This window comes from Chenopodium album, chromosome 10 (assembly GCF_948465745.1).
Source record: "Chenopodium album chromosome 10, dcCheAlbu1.1, whole genome shotgun sequence".
Taxonomy (NCBI): Eukaryota; Viridiplantae; Streptophyta; class Magnoliopsida; order Caryophyllales; family Amaranthaceae; genus Chenopodium; species Chenopodium album.
Window position 1 is genome coordinate 3526007 of NC_137843.1, and position 14032 is coordinate 3540038.

At 33.0% G+C, this 14032-nt stretch overlaps 7 non-coding genes across 7 annotated transcripts; all 7 read right to left on the minus strand.

Moving 5' to 3' along the window:
• Nucleotides 1-3291: 3291 nt before the first annotated feature.
• LOC145565931 (small nucleolar RNA Z103) lies at nucleotides 3292-3390 on the minus strand. Its single transcript, XR_014095280.1, has one exon. It is a non-coding gene; the product is annotated as a small nucleolar RNA Z103 (small nucleolar RNA).
• A 134-nt stretch (nucleotides 3391-3524) lies between these two features.
• On the minus strand, nucleotides 3525-3620 carry LOC145565929 (small nucleolar RNA Z103). The gene has a single exon (XR_014095279.1). It is a non-coding gene; the product is annotated as a small nucleolar RNA Z103 (small nucleolar RNA).
• Nucleotides 3621-4002: 382 nt separating this feature from the next.
• LOC145565956 (small nucleolar RNA snoR117) lies at nucleotides 4003-4072 on the minus strand. The gene has a single exon (XR_014095304.1). It is a non-coding gene; the product is annotated as a small nucleolar RNA snoR117 (small nucleolar RNA).
• A 44-nt stretch (nucleotides 4073-4116) lies between these two features.
• LOC145565935 (small nucleolar RNA R64/Z200 family) lies at nucleotides 4117-4210 on the minus strand. Its single transcript, XR_014095285.1, has one exon. It is a non-coding gene; the product is annotated as a small nucleolar RNA R64/Z200 family (small nucleolar RNA).
• A 51-nt stretch (nucleotides 4211-4261) lies between these two features.
• LOC145565934 (small nucleolar RNA U54) lies at nucleotides 4262-4344 on the minus strand. The gene has a single exon (XR_014095283.1). It is a non-coding gene; the product is annotated as a small nucleolar RNA U54 (small nucleolar RNA).
• Nucleotides 4345-4378: 34 nt separating this feature from the next.
• LOC145565979 (small nucleolar RNA SNORD18) lies at nucleotides 4379-4453 on the minus strand. Its single transcript, XR_014095327.1, has one exon. It is a non-coding gene; the product is annotated as a small nucleolar RNA SNORD18 (small nucleolar RNA).
• A 70-nt stretch (nucleotides 4454-4523) lies between these two features.
• LOC145565932 (small nucleolar RNA Z199) lies at nucleotides 4524-4606 on the minus strand. Its single transcript, XR_014095281.1, has one exon. It is a non-coding gene; the product is annotated as a small nucleolar RNA Z199 (small nucleolar RNA).
• Nucleotides 4607-14032: the final 9426 nt, after the last annotated feature.

The following is a 14032-nucleotide window of genomic DNA, read 5'->3' on the forward strand; positions in this document are numbered from 1 at the left end:
ATGAGCAAAAGGGGAGATCATCTCCTTCTCCTGTGACAGGAGTGGAAGTGATTAACATTTGAATGTTTGGTGGGAGGTTAACACTTAAATTCTGGAGGTTCCAACCTCCTTCAGTAATGATAGAACTCACAGTTAGGGATTCCTCATGCTTGTTCAGAGGGCCTTGGATTAAGGTTCTAAGGGGGCCAAGGTCTGTCCAATTATGATCCCAAAGTAAACAGTGATTCCCACTCCCAATGGACCATTGAGTGAAGGATTGAAAGACATCCCACCCTTTACCCATGCCCTTCCAAATATGGGAGCCATACTTGAAGGAGTTTAGTTGGGGTCTAGAGCAGTACTTTGTTTTTATAATTTGTGCAGCTAAGGAGTTTGAGTGGCACATGTTCCAGCACAACTTGGCTAGTTGGGTCTTGTTTTGAAGTTCAGAGGATCTAAAACCCAACCTCCCCAGATCTTTTGACATGCAGATGCTATCCCAACTTATCATATGGCACTTCTTCTGGTCTTCAGAAGATCCCCAGAAGAACCTACTCCAGATTTGGTCAATTTTTTTGCAAACAGTAGAGTGGAGGTGGATGGTTTGCATAGCATATTGAGGGATGCTAGCAAGGGTGGATTTGATTAGGACGGCTCTTCCAGCTTTAGACAAGGATTTAGCTTTCCAGGCTGAGAGTTTAGAAGCCATGTTCCTAGCTATGTAGCTGACTTGGTTGGGAGAGGGTCTCTTGTCTGTGAGGGGGAAACCCAGGTAGGTACCTAGGTCAGAGCTAGGAGGGACATTGAATTGAGATGTGAAGAGGTTGATGGTAGCTTGGGTGGCATTTTTTGAAAAATAGAGCTGGCTCTTGGAGTTGTTCATTTTCTGACCAGATATTGAGAAGAAGGTGTCCAGAACATTAGATACAGAATCCAGGGTCTGTTGGCCTCACCAAACAGGATCAGGTCATCAGCAAACATTAAGTGAGAGACAGCCACAGAATTTCTCTTGAACCGAAATGGTATCCATGAGCCCTCATCACAGGAATCCTGAATCAAAGGGGACAGAAACTCCATGCAGATAATGAAAAGGTAAGGGGAAAGGGGGTCTCCTTGCCTTATTCCTCTAGAAGCATGGAAAGTGGAAGAAGGGCTTCCATTTACAGTGACTTGGAAGGAGGGGGTTGTTACACAGCCCATGATTAGATCACAGGTATCCTTATCAAACCCATTCCTAGCCAAACATTGTCTAATGAAGCTCCACTCAAGCCTATCATAGGCTTTCTCAAGATCAATCTTAAAGGCAAACCAAGATCTGTTTCCAAATTTCAACTTCATAGAGTGCAATATCTCAGATGCAGCTATGAAGTTGTTCTGGCAGCCCCTGCCTGGCAGGAAACTCCCCTGAGCAGGGGAGATATTTCCATTGAGGAGGGGTCTTAATCTTTGCACCAGAATTTTGGTGACAATTTTATAAGAAGTGTTACATAGACTAATAGGTCTATATTGCTTCATGGTCTCAGGGAGGGCAACTTTGGGGATGAGGCAGATAGAAGTTTGGTTGATATTAGGGGGAAGGTGTTTTTCTGAGAAGATCTTGTTGGTGAAATCTTGGATATCAGGCCAAATGAGGTGCCAGTGATCCTGGAAGAAGAAGGGGTGGAAGCCATCAGGCCCAGGGGCTTTGAATCTACCCATGGAAAATATGGCTTGATGGATTTCAGCAAGGCTAGGGGGGGAGGAGATACAGATGATAGAAGAGTAAGACAGGGTCATGGACTGGGGGGAGAGGATTTCAGAGGTGAAAAGATTTGAAAAGTAACTAGCAGCATGATCTAAAATGAGAGATTCAGGAACCGGTTCACCAACTTCATTTCTCAGGTTTTGAATCTTATTTCTTCTTCTCATAGTCAAAACAGATTGGTGAAAGAAGGAGGTATTTCTGTCCCCTTGAGTTACCCAGTTAGTCCTGGCTCTAATAGCCCAAAAAGCTTGTTCCTGACTGTACAGTTGAGAAAGATCAGATTGAAGGGATTCCTCCAAGTTGAATAAAAAGGCATTGTTTGGTACTCTTTCCCTAGCTTTTTGGATTCCATTTATCCTCCTGAGGAGTCTAGAGATGCATTTGTTTGGGTCAGGAACATTCACTTTGACCCAATCAGAGATTTTTTTTGAAAGCTGACTCAGTTTGGGTTGTAGTTCTCCTAGAACAGGGGACCATGAACTCTCAACAAAGGCTTTGAAACTTGGTTGGAAATACCAGTGAGGTTCCATTTTGAAATTTTTGGGGGTCTGAATGAGTGAAGGGGGTTTGAAACAACACAGTTTTATAGGGCAGTGATCAGAAGAGTCTCTAGGAAGATGGGTTAATGTTGAATCAGGAAAAGTGGAGAGCCAGTTTAGATTGATAAGAGCTCTGAATTGAGCAATGTTTGCGTTGAAAGTTTATTCATATTAAGCTGTGTCAAATATGAAATAAAAGAACACCATCATTTGTTAAAACTTAAAAGTTTGACATTAATCCAACTTTTAATCAAGCTTATTGATACATTTTATATCCAATTATAGTATCCATTTTATATCAAATTTTAATATACTTCGTACTTTATTAAACTGAAAGTGTAAATGGCATGTGAGTCCTTAAACAATTCTTGAGTTTCAGCTACTAATACACCACCAAACATTCAAAGTAGATCATATTCTATAAATCAAAATTTCTGTTTACCAATAAAATTTAAAAAACTTGCTAATTTAAAAAATGTAGGTTCCAAATGGAGCAGATGTGAGCATAAAAAGGAACAACATCTGTAACGATGAGACCCTGAATTATAATTTACCAGACTCGTAACTGTATCAGCTACTTTGATTTAAAAGTCATTAAATCTGATACTTGACTAACGTCTGGCATTATGCAACATTTTACAGTTTCGACCATGACATCAAATTTCGTCATATGTAATACCAAGGGCTACGTTAAATGGACAAAAAGGTAAAACTATCACCAGCATTTCAAAATTAATAGCCGTTAAAATTTCTAGGCCTAAGCTAACTATCATTAAAACCGGACCATAACAAAATGGGCCTTACCCAACCCACACATCTCACCCACTTAACCACTTGAGCTTCCCTTACTCTCTTTATGTGGGATTAGTGGTTAGAGCTTCCCTCCAGTCCCAGGTGATCCTAGAATCTATTCTCATCATCTGCCTTGTGGCTCTCTAAACACCAAAAAAAAAAACTATTCCCACACTAAAAATTTGGATTAAATCAAAAGAAACTAAAGCTAGACGTTTTCAAATTGATTAATGGAAGAAGGATCAGAAAATTGGCTTGAATTCTCTCAATGAAGAGAATAAAAATAGCTCAGTAATTTCAGCTTCGATCATCTGGGGAAATAATCATCACTTCCAACTCCAATTTTTCACCTTACAATTAAAACCTAATCTAATCCAATTAATTGTTCAGAATCATTAATCATAATCTATTGTTAATGTCCCTCCAATTAGCTCGGGTTGGAATTAAATCAGGTTTCGAGTAACAAAGAGACGGATCAGAAATCTGGCTTGAATTCTCAATAAGAGAATTAAAATAGCTCAGTTATTTCAACGTCGATCATCTGGGGAAATAATCATCACTTCCAATCTCCTTGTCTTATAATTAAATTAAATTAAGTAAATCATAATTAATTATAGGAACGTCTGAATGCATAAACCATTAATAACAATGGAAAATGCCAGAATCTTTAATTCCCATATTATTATTGGCAATGTACAGCGCTAAAAGCGCTATTGTAACTAAGCGCATCAGAGACTCTAATTTATTGCCGCATTTTTATTTTATTTTCAATTCATAATAAAAAATTTTAAACAAATAAATTTGGTTAAAGGCTTCAGCGTAATTAGTGATGTCATCAAATTAAGCTTGAAGCTTTCGGAGTTTGATGGTATTACATAAACATCACAGCCAATTATATTAAAAAAATTAAAATAAAATTAAAATTAGAAATACATTTGATTGTTTTATTGGCCTCGGAAAATTTGTTAAAAATATCATCAATTTCAGATGGTACGGACAATTTGATAAATCCTTGGCCAAAAATTGAAAAAATAAAATGAAACTTGAAAAAATAATTGAAGAAATTTACTCAGAAATAAGGATTTTTATCTCATAGGTTGCAAGCAACCTCCGAAGTCTGACATGTGAATAATTCCATAAATCATCATCGTAAAAAGATATTCAATTAAAGAAATTACAAATTAAAAAAATCAATTTAATATATAGCAACTCTCATAAAAGTTTATGAATGACAACATAAATGATTCAGAATAGCGTATATTGCCCAAAAGGCTGAAAAATCATTGAGCCGCAATAAAATTAAGAAATTTGATTATAATTAATTGAGATCAGAGATGGTTAATTGATATCGGTCACGGTAAATTCAGAAACACGGACCAAAAGTTATTCATCATTTCTCATAAATCTTAAAAAAAAAAAAAAAATTAGGAATTTTGAAGATGAAAATGCTATTTGTTTGGAGAAAGATCAATCATCAGAGACTTAAATACAAAAATCATGAAGATTGAAAATCAATGTCATATTGTTGCAGTATTTTTCTCATCAGATGATTGCAAAGAACTTTGAGATACAACACCTATTTACAAGAATGAAAGAGAAATTGAGAGAAGAATTGTTTACCAGGAGACGGTGAAATGGGCGGCGAAAGCAGCGATTGATGATGAAGAATGAGGGTTTAAGGAATGTAGTTATATGAGTTTGGGATGAGTGTTGAACTGTGAAACCCTAGATCGAACGGCCGTTATGTGTGAAAATGGGGTTTAACGGCTATTAATATTAAGGAAAATTGGGGAATGAGTGGGTGAGATGTGTGGGTTGGGTAAGGCCCGTTTTGTTATGGTCCGGTTTTAATGATAGTTAGCTTAGGCCTAGATTAAGCTTGTCTTCCAAAATTTCTCTACACTACATCACCAGCATTTCAAAATTCAAGAATCCAAACAAATAAAATCATTTTTATTTAAAAACCATCAAAACCCAGAAAATTAAAACCCTAATTTCAGAGGAAAAAGATAAATGTATCAGATCGGGACAACGGTGGGTTGCTAGAGAAAAAACACCCACCAAGTCAGATGATCGAAATCCAATTTGGCTGGTCTCAGGAAGCATCTAACACTGGATTAATCTAGATACCGCTTTTCCAGCAATTTTATTTACACAAAATCGAAAAGAAATAATAGAGATTTGGGGTTTTACGCAATAAAATTACAGAAATATAAATAAATTTGTACGAAATAAAAACAGGATAGAAAAAAAAAAATTATGTTTTATAGATTAAGATGTGAAGATGGAGATTCATGGCGTCGACTGGTAAATTAAGAGAAGTGATTAGCATGTATTTATATGAAGAGAGAGAGAAAGGGGTTTTAGGGTTTTGAAGAGAGGTTTATTTGGGTTTTTGGGTTGTTTCTTGTTAAGGTTGATTGTGGGCTTTGTTTGGATTTGTTCTTCGTCCAATATCTTCATGGGCTTATTGGCGTGGTTGTGCTGATTTTCTGCCAGCAAAACTATAAACACCATTACATAATAAATGGTGAAAATGCTAAGTGTAAGAATGTGGATGAATCCAATTGTTTGTTTGTTACTTACTTACCTGAGGGAGGTGAAAATTCTACAATGTCATTCCTTAAAAAAGGCGACACAATATGTTGACATGGCGAAAGGTTATGGCGTTCTTTTTTTTAGGAATGACAACATTTATAGTTGAGATATTTGAGTTTCGTATGCAATAGGTTCTGACCATGAGGTTTCGAATGAAAGAAAGGGTCGACTATCTAATGGTAATAAATTTTTGTTTAGCTTCGTAAGAAAGAAATCTCCTGTCTTTGTATATTACTACATATAATGGATCACTATTCACAAGCAATATCATGGACATTTGACACAAGTATTATCTTGCAAAAAATATAACGTAAATTTATTGTCTTGATCATTGTATACTATCGCGTAACAAATGAGTCATGTGGATATACTTTTGTTTCCTCTAGTCCCTCTTTCTTAGCATTTGTAAAATACAGAGTATACACTACCAATTTCGCAATTTATCATTTATAATAATTTAAGATTTAAATTGCTAACTAGGTCTTGCAATTTATGGGTCTGCCTTCTTATATCTCTTATTTTTAAATAATTTTCATGATTATAATTAAAAGTAGAAAATAGTCATTTTTCAAAATCGGATAAGATTTTGTGAAGAGCAAGGGTCTTTACTCCATCATTTATGCTGCCTAAAATCAAGCAATATCAACTGAGAAATAAGATGAATAGATAAGAGCGCAATTTAAGACTTATCTGGTTTTAATAAAACATGTAGGAGTAACTAATTTAATTTCGTGATCAATCTACTTACATTTATCTTGAGTTATAGAACAATTAGTCTCCATCACGCCATCACCTATCTACTTGCATAGGTTGCACATATAGTAATCCATTTTCAATAAAATGTACAATTCGTACAATAAACACAATTAGCTGCGTCATTATCTTTGATTATAGATGGAATTTATTTAGTTTGATTTCAATTGAGATCAGAGACGGATTCATTATCAAATCAGAAAACCTAGATAAGATCACTTGATCATTTTTTCAATGTTTATTATAGTGTGTGAAAGAAAGGTATTCTATGACTATAAATATAATTCAAAGGATATAATACTTCTTAGGTAGCGTATAATTCAATGCATTTGGTGTCAATCTCTTTCAAAACGTATACAAATATATATTATGTATTTGATCTTACTCGTAACTCGTGATGTATATATTTGGCTAAATATTGCATGGCGCAAACATGACGCACCTAATATTTATTTCATCATGTACGGTGTATACTTTACTCTATCTCCTTTCAATATAAATCTTAATGACTCATTTAATTCAAAGTTTAAGCTTAGGTAAAGTGTAATGGGTCGTCATAAGATATTCTTGATTTTTTTTTTCTTTTTTTTTTTTTTTAATACTTGTATATATTAGAACTCTGTTGAATATGGTGTGTTAGAAAAATGACAAATTACACTCCCTTGGTTTTATTTCATTTTTAGTTTCACTTTTTTTGCACAATTTCAAACATGAAACCAATAAGTATGCATTTCAAAGATAAAAATAGTAAAATAATTACATTTTGTAATCGCGGTAACTATAATTCACTTTTTTTTTTTTAGGAAAACGGATGGTGTGCCTTATATTATTAAACTATCCATCAAAGCATACGAGGAAACCTCACTAGGAGTATGGTTTTCCCAAATTTGTTCACAGCCAAAAGGCACTAAACGAGCTAAATGATAAGCTACACTGTTGCCCTCCCGTTTTACATGTCAGAAGAGAAAGAATTGAAAAAATTGCATTTTGAAATCACGGTAACTATAATTCACTTTATTTCCACTTATTTTAAGCTTATTAGGAAAAATAAGTTCTGATAAGGTTTACCTAAGTTTAAATATAATAACTAAAATAAGCTTTAATAAGTTCATACATTTAAATAAGTAAAAACTATATAAGTGAATATAACACACCCCTATTTGAATTCAACAAATCATATGTATATTTGTTATACTATTGAACAAGTGACTACAAATAGCTAGCTAAAAAAAAAAAAAAACAAAGACAAAGACAAAAACCAAAAAAAAAAAAAAAAACATCAAATTAAAAAAATAACCAAAAAAAAAAAAAAAAAAAAGTTTATCATAGATAAGGGCCTGTTATATTTACTGAACTGAGCCGAACTGAACTGAACTGAACTGATTGGAGCTGAACTGAACTGAACTGATTGAAACTGAACTGAACTGAATTAAGCTGAAATGAATATTTTATGTGAGAGGGAAATTAAGAGCTGAACTGAACTGAATTGAACTGAACTGAACTGAACTGAACTGATTTGAACTGAACTGAACTGAATTGAACTGAAATTAAATAAATATGAACAGACCCTAAATATATACTATAAGTTCTAAAGGGCTGTCATTAAAGTATAATCTCCATTTTTAATTTTTTATATAGTACATTAACTATCAATACTTTAATTTATAATCTATAAGTTGCATTGCTTTATTAATTTTGTAGAAAAATACATTATTACGTGAGCAATATAATTATGAAGAACAACTTTCCACAATAAGGAAGTTTCCAAGTGTTGACTCAAAAAGTGGTATAGTTATGTGTGAATGTGTGTGTTATGTTGATAATTGAGATATGAATTATGAGAATTGAGTGTGAGAATCGTAGTCGTAATTATTTAAAGGCAGTGCACGTGAGGGTGCATGGGGTGAGATGCACCAGAATAATAATACTCCGGAAGAGATGATGAGTAACGGTTATTCGGGTGGGTGTAGTGTTGCCAGCTCTTTTACACTTGGATTTCGTCATCTCTTCTCACTCTTCCTGTCCTTCTTCCTCCAAGCTTACATCTGGCCCCTCTCTATACTTGACATCTACACGTATTACGCTTTTTTTTTTTTTTTTTTCAGAATTAATAATCGCATATACTCGTACTCCGTACTATTATCTTCGTTTCATATTAGTTGGAACTTTGGAATATTTTATATCTCTCAAATAATACCCAAGGTTGCAACTAATACGAAACGGAGGTAGTATATTATATGTTAAAGGACCATCTTAACTAAAAGCTTAAACTGATGATTGAGACCCAAAAATATGTTTTATACTCTATCATATCCCCTTACATATACGAGAGTCCATTATTAGACTTGTAGTGTGGATGCAACATAGACCTTTCTCACACCCTCCGCTTAATGCCTTAATATTCCACTTAAAAGTGGAGGGTGGATGAAATTCAAACCCTTGACCTTTGTATTACGCTGGCTTTGAAACCACATTAAAGGACCACCTCAACCAAAAGGTTAAGTCTGTGGTTGAAATCCAAGAATATGTTTTTTACTCTATCACTATACAGCTCATTTGACTTTATGTATAATTTTGATATACCTTAACTATATGGAGTAAGTCGTACAATAGCATTTTTAAAACGTTTAGTATGTGGTGTATATGATTTAAAATTAATTAATATTTTTAAATTAGCAAAAGAGGTCGAAGCTTGATTAGTTGATTATGATACGATTGACATGTCTCGCATAAACTCCAATTGTGATAGCAATGTAGCCTTGTTGTCATTAGAATAACAAGTAGTCATCTTAGTTTTCATCGTTTACATTTGGGAGGTGTGATTATTTTGCTAATAGTCAATGACAGATAATATAGGTTTGACTTTGTTGTACTTGTGATAATTCTGCTAAAAGTCAATGATCATAACAGATAATATAAGTTTGAACTTGTTGAACTTATTATACCGTCATAAGATGTGGTATATGCGGATGTTCGGTCAAGTAGATAGTAATGTTTTGGGGACGTATATCCAAATACTAAACTAGATTTATACAAACATCAACATCTTTTAAGACTCTTCATACACTATCGTTAGGTCATATTAAAAACAACACATATGTCAATTAAGACCAATTCCATCGTTGCACGTTGTAAATGGTAGAAGTAGAACAACCCTTACTATTAAATGATCATAAGATCAGATATTGTAGATATATATTTACATGTCATGCTTGCTATATGTCAAAATCCTTAAAGAGATTCTGGACCGAGTCAAGTGATGCATAAAAAGGATTAGTTTATCTAATTTTATTCAAATCGTGCAAATCTAATCCCTTGCGTATAAACATTTGCATTTAATTAAGTTGTCGATAGAAGACTCCGTAGCAAAGTAGCAATATTATTTAACTTGGTAACATAAAAGAAATATACAAATTCATATGCAAATACATGGGTGAATCCACTTGTACTATTAAATTTACCAAAGATAGAGGTCTTGTACTTGTAGTCGTGGTTAAAGAGATTAGTATAAATCATGTGAATAGTGTGAAAGTCAAATATTACAATAAATAAAATAAATAAATAATGAAGGAGATTATTGAGAAAACACTTGTATGTTGTATGAAGTATCTAGTTAATTGTCGATCAAGACAAAAGCAATACTATTTATTGAAAAATATTGTACCTTCTAAGTTATAATTTAGAGGTTGGGGTTCAACTCCCATTAGGGACACTTTGAGGGTGGAAAATCACTTAGACCAACCTTACCTCCTCACTTTCAAAGTATTCAACCCGTATATATAGAACCAAAAAAACCAAAAGCTAGGGCTAAGTTAAAGCTATCATTTGACACTGTTCTACATGACACATGAGGTTCTGCTATTTTGTTTGCCTTATCTCCATTTACTATAGATAGAATATATCCATATTAAGAGAATTAATAAGTTCATATAAGATTATCGTTAATTAGTGATGAACATTTAATTTAAGGATTGTATAGTTACCATTACTATACTACTCACTTCATTGGACTTTTTTCACTATTCATATATTAGTTTTGACTATAGTTTTTCATTAGTATAATAAAAACACATTGTATTACAAACTATGTTGTTAAATAGGTATTAATATAAAGTTTCATAATATAATATTTAAAATAATTTTTATTAATATTTAATTATATAAAAATAAAGTAAAACTAATATATTGACATGTGTAAAATGTTAATTATGTCAGATATTATGGGGCGGAAGAAGTATAATATACATGTAGAAAGTGATATTGGAAGAGGTAATCCAGGTGTTGAGGAGAATGAGGATGAGGTGTGACGGGTCCACGTCGGCTAAACTGATGTGGGTGGGTTAGGGTCCCATTCTTCAGCCCATAATCCTCGTGATTTTTTTTACCCTTTTTTTGGATCATGCATTTATTGCTCCACCCCTTACCTTCTACATTTTTCCAGATCTTTCCTTTTCTGCCCCCATACTCTCTCTCTCTCTTTTTATTTTTTATTTTTTTTCTTTTTTTTTTTCCAAAACGAGTGATTCATAATGAACAGTGGATAAGTGGGCATGAAATACTAGACATGAACCTTAAATTAGTTCTGTTGTACGAAAAAAGAGTACTCACATGTATAAGTACACCTAATAAAATGATTAATTAAAAGGCCTTAAGTGGTTTTATTTAGGTGGCGATAGATGATTAGCTTTAATGAGTCGTGACAATAGAAATCCAACGACTGAAGAGTGAAAAAAATATGAGAATAAGATGATTGGTGGGGTATAAATAGACTTTGCTTACACAGTTTCACAATGATTGCACCATTTTTAATTACACAATTTCAAATAAAAGGAGATACTATGTAAAATGTTAATAAAGAGGATGGAGTTATCCTACATTCCTAGTTCACTCCATCAAGGAACTTCTACGAGTTCTACCATCTAATCGATCTCAACTAACCTTGACCATGGTCTTTTTCTTTGTACTAGTATTAAAGTTCTTTTTCTTTGTACTAGTATTAAAGTTATTACGGAGTAGTACCTTCAATTCAAATTAGTTGCAGTAATTTGACCTTTGTATTATTCATATGTACATATTGTGATTGTATAATTTATTTCAATGTGTAATAGTAGATATTACAATGTAGATTTTGTAATAATTAATCTTATTTACCACTAGTACTCCCTATATATTACTATTGCATTAACTTTTCTACTAGTTAAAAATGGAAACAATGCAACTTTCGTGGAATAAAGGATATACAGTACGTTAAATTACATGAGAGGGAGTTTGGTCCAAGGAGAAACAAGGAACTTCAAATTATATAGGGTAAGCTATGCACATGACATGAGTACCCTTTAGGCTTTAAATGTTTCGATTGTTTAGATTGGCTTAACCTTAAAAGTTTTTTTCTAAATGCTAAAAAAGAAAAAAAGAAAAAAAAAAAAAGAAAAAAAAAATGATTTGTGTAAAATGTAAAATAACATATTAAATGATAGTCCATTTGCAAACAAAGATACATTAGAAGGAAAAAAAATATACTTTCCATATAAGGGTTAAAAATCATGCCTAGTGATTTCATTATGATACAAATTTTACTAATCTTAGCTAAACTCCTTTTCCTTTTAAGTACAACAGTTGTATGTGATGTACTGTTTATTGAGGATATGTTATGTTTACCTTATTTCCACTTATTTAGTCCAGATTAGTTCAGTTAAGTTTGAATAAGTGAAAAATCACGTGAATAAAATGCGCTCTAAATGAATATAACTTGATTTATTAATCTATTGCTTTTGTACAAATAACACTTAATAAACATTATTGTATCGTGTGTACGCTGTTGTATATTTGTATTAATTATGATGTGTATTTCAATAAATAAGGTTTTATGTGAGTCCGTTTCATGTGAGTCCGGTTTATAATGCATACTCCTATCCCCTATCCACTTTCAATGCAGCCCCTGCTGGCAGCCGGCGGCCTTCTCCCTCCCATTCCCTGGTGCCGGGAACCCTCCCCCACCCATCCTTGAGCCACGGCGAGTGCAAGGCGGAGGACAAAGAGAGCGAGTGCGACGCCATAGCAAGGTAATAGTCAGAATATTAGGGGCCAGGCTTATTCCAGCAATTCTGAATGTCTTGGTCCTACAGCCAATCCGTACCATACAGTTAGCTCTAAGTATTGTCGCTATAGATAAGACACTTAGCACTGTACCTGCTTCATATTTGCGACTACTTGTGTATTTATCACAGAATTTTCTTAAATATATTGGCTATCAGTTGTGCAGTCCATCTTTGTTTTTACTACGTTTTTGCTTACTTAGACTCAAGTGTTAACCATGGAAATGATGGCAAGGTGAGGCAGAGACTCCATTGTTTATTAGCTGATATATTTAACCTATTTTCTGACAATTATAATATAATATCTGATATTTATAATATTATATTTGACCATTATAATCTAATTTCTGATCATTATAATCTAATATTCGACTATTATTATCTAATTTCTGACCATTAAGTTTTTTTTTCCCTCATTTTTTTTTACTGGACTCACGTGAGTCCGTTCTACACAAAACTTTTACATTTTGATATTTGTAATTCAATTAATTGTAAACAGTCGATCAATTAGTTTCACTTTTAAAAAGAAAATATAACAAAGGAAGTAAATTATTGTTTGATATCGATTGTTATTAAGGGTATCTTCACATTTACCGAACTGAACTAATTGGAGCTGAACTGAATTTTTTATGAGAGAAGAAAATTAAGAGATGAAGTGAACTGAATTGAACTAGTGAACACACCCAGTGTGAGGATCAATGAAAATTTGTGAATATACTTGTGACTTATCAAAGAGAAAGAGGGAAAAAAAAGATCGAGAGATTAAAAATTTTGTTTTTTCGAATTTATCCTTTTTTTTCGTAAAAGACTCCTTAAAAATGGGAATGGGGTTGAGACTTAATTAATTATTTTATTTTTTTTAAAAAAAAAAACAAAGGGAGAAAAGTGGTCTTGAAATTTGACGCTTTAAGAAAACCAGTGGCGGCTCGCAAATGTGTAATGTGTTGATGAATGAGACAGCGGCAGAGGAACGTTCACGATTGCGAGTGAGTGAGGGTATTAACGTAATTTTGTACAACTTATCCTTTTGACGAAAAATACCACCATAAAAGAGCTGTATCTTGTTATGAGAGCCATAAAATAAATTTCTCTTATAAACTTAAAACTTTCATCATTACTTTCTTTTTCATCTACTCGTAGTATAATATCAATTCCATTAATTTCAATAATTGTTGTAGAGTATATTGCTTGTCCAAGGTGCTTAAGACAAATCACAAATATCTTCCATTATAGTGGTGGAACTAGAAAATTAATAACGGGAAACAACACCAGTAGACGTTTATAATTTATTTTTACACATCTATAAATATTATTAAAATAACAATCGCTGACATCATTATTTTTTTAAAATTGTACACGTGTCAGCTTCTCATTCATTTTTTTCCCGCCTAAACTTTTTTTTCGTTTTAGATTTTTTTTTTTTTTTTTAAATCTAACTATTGATTGCAAAGTAGTTTAATACAGTACATTAAACTTTTTAGTTTTCAATACTTTTTCTTTTAAAAATCTTAAGGAAAACAAATATCAACCTT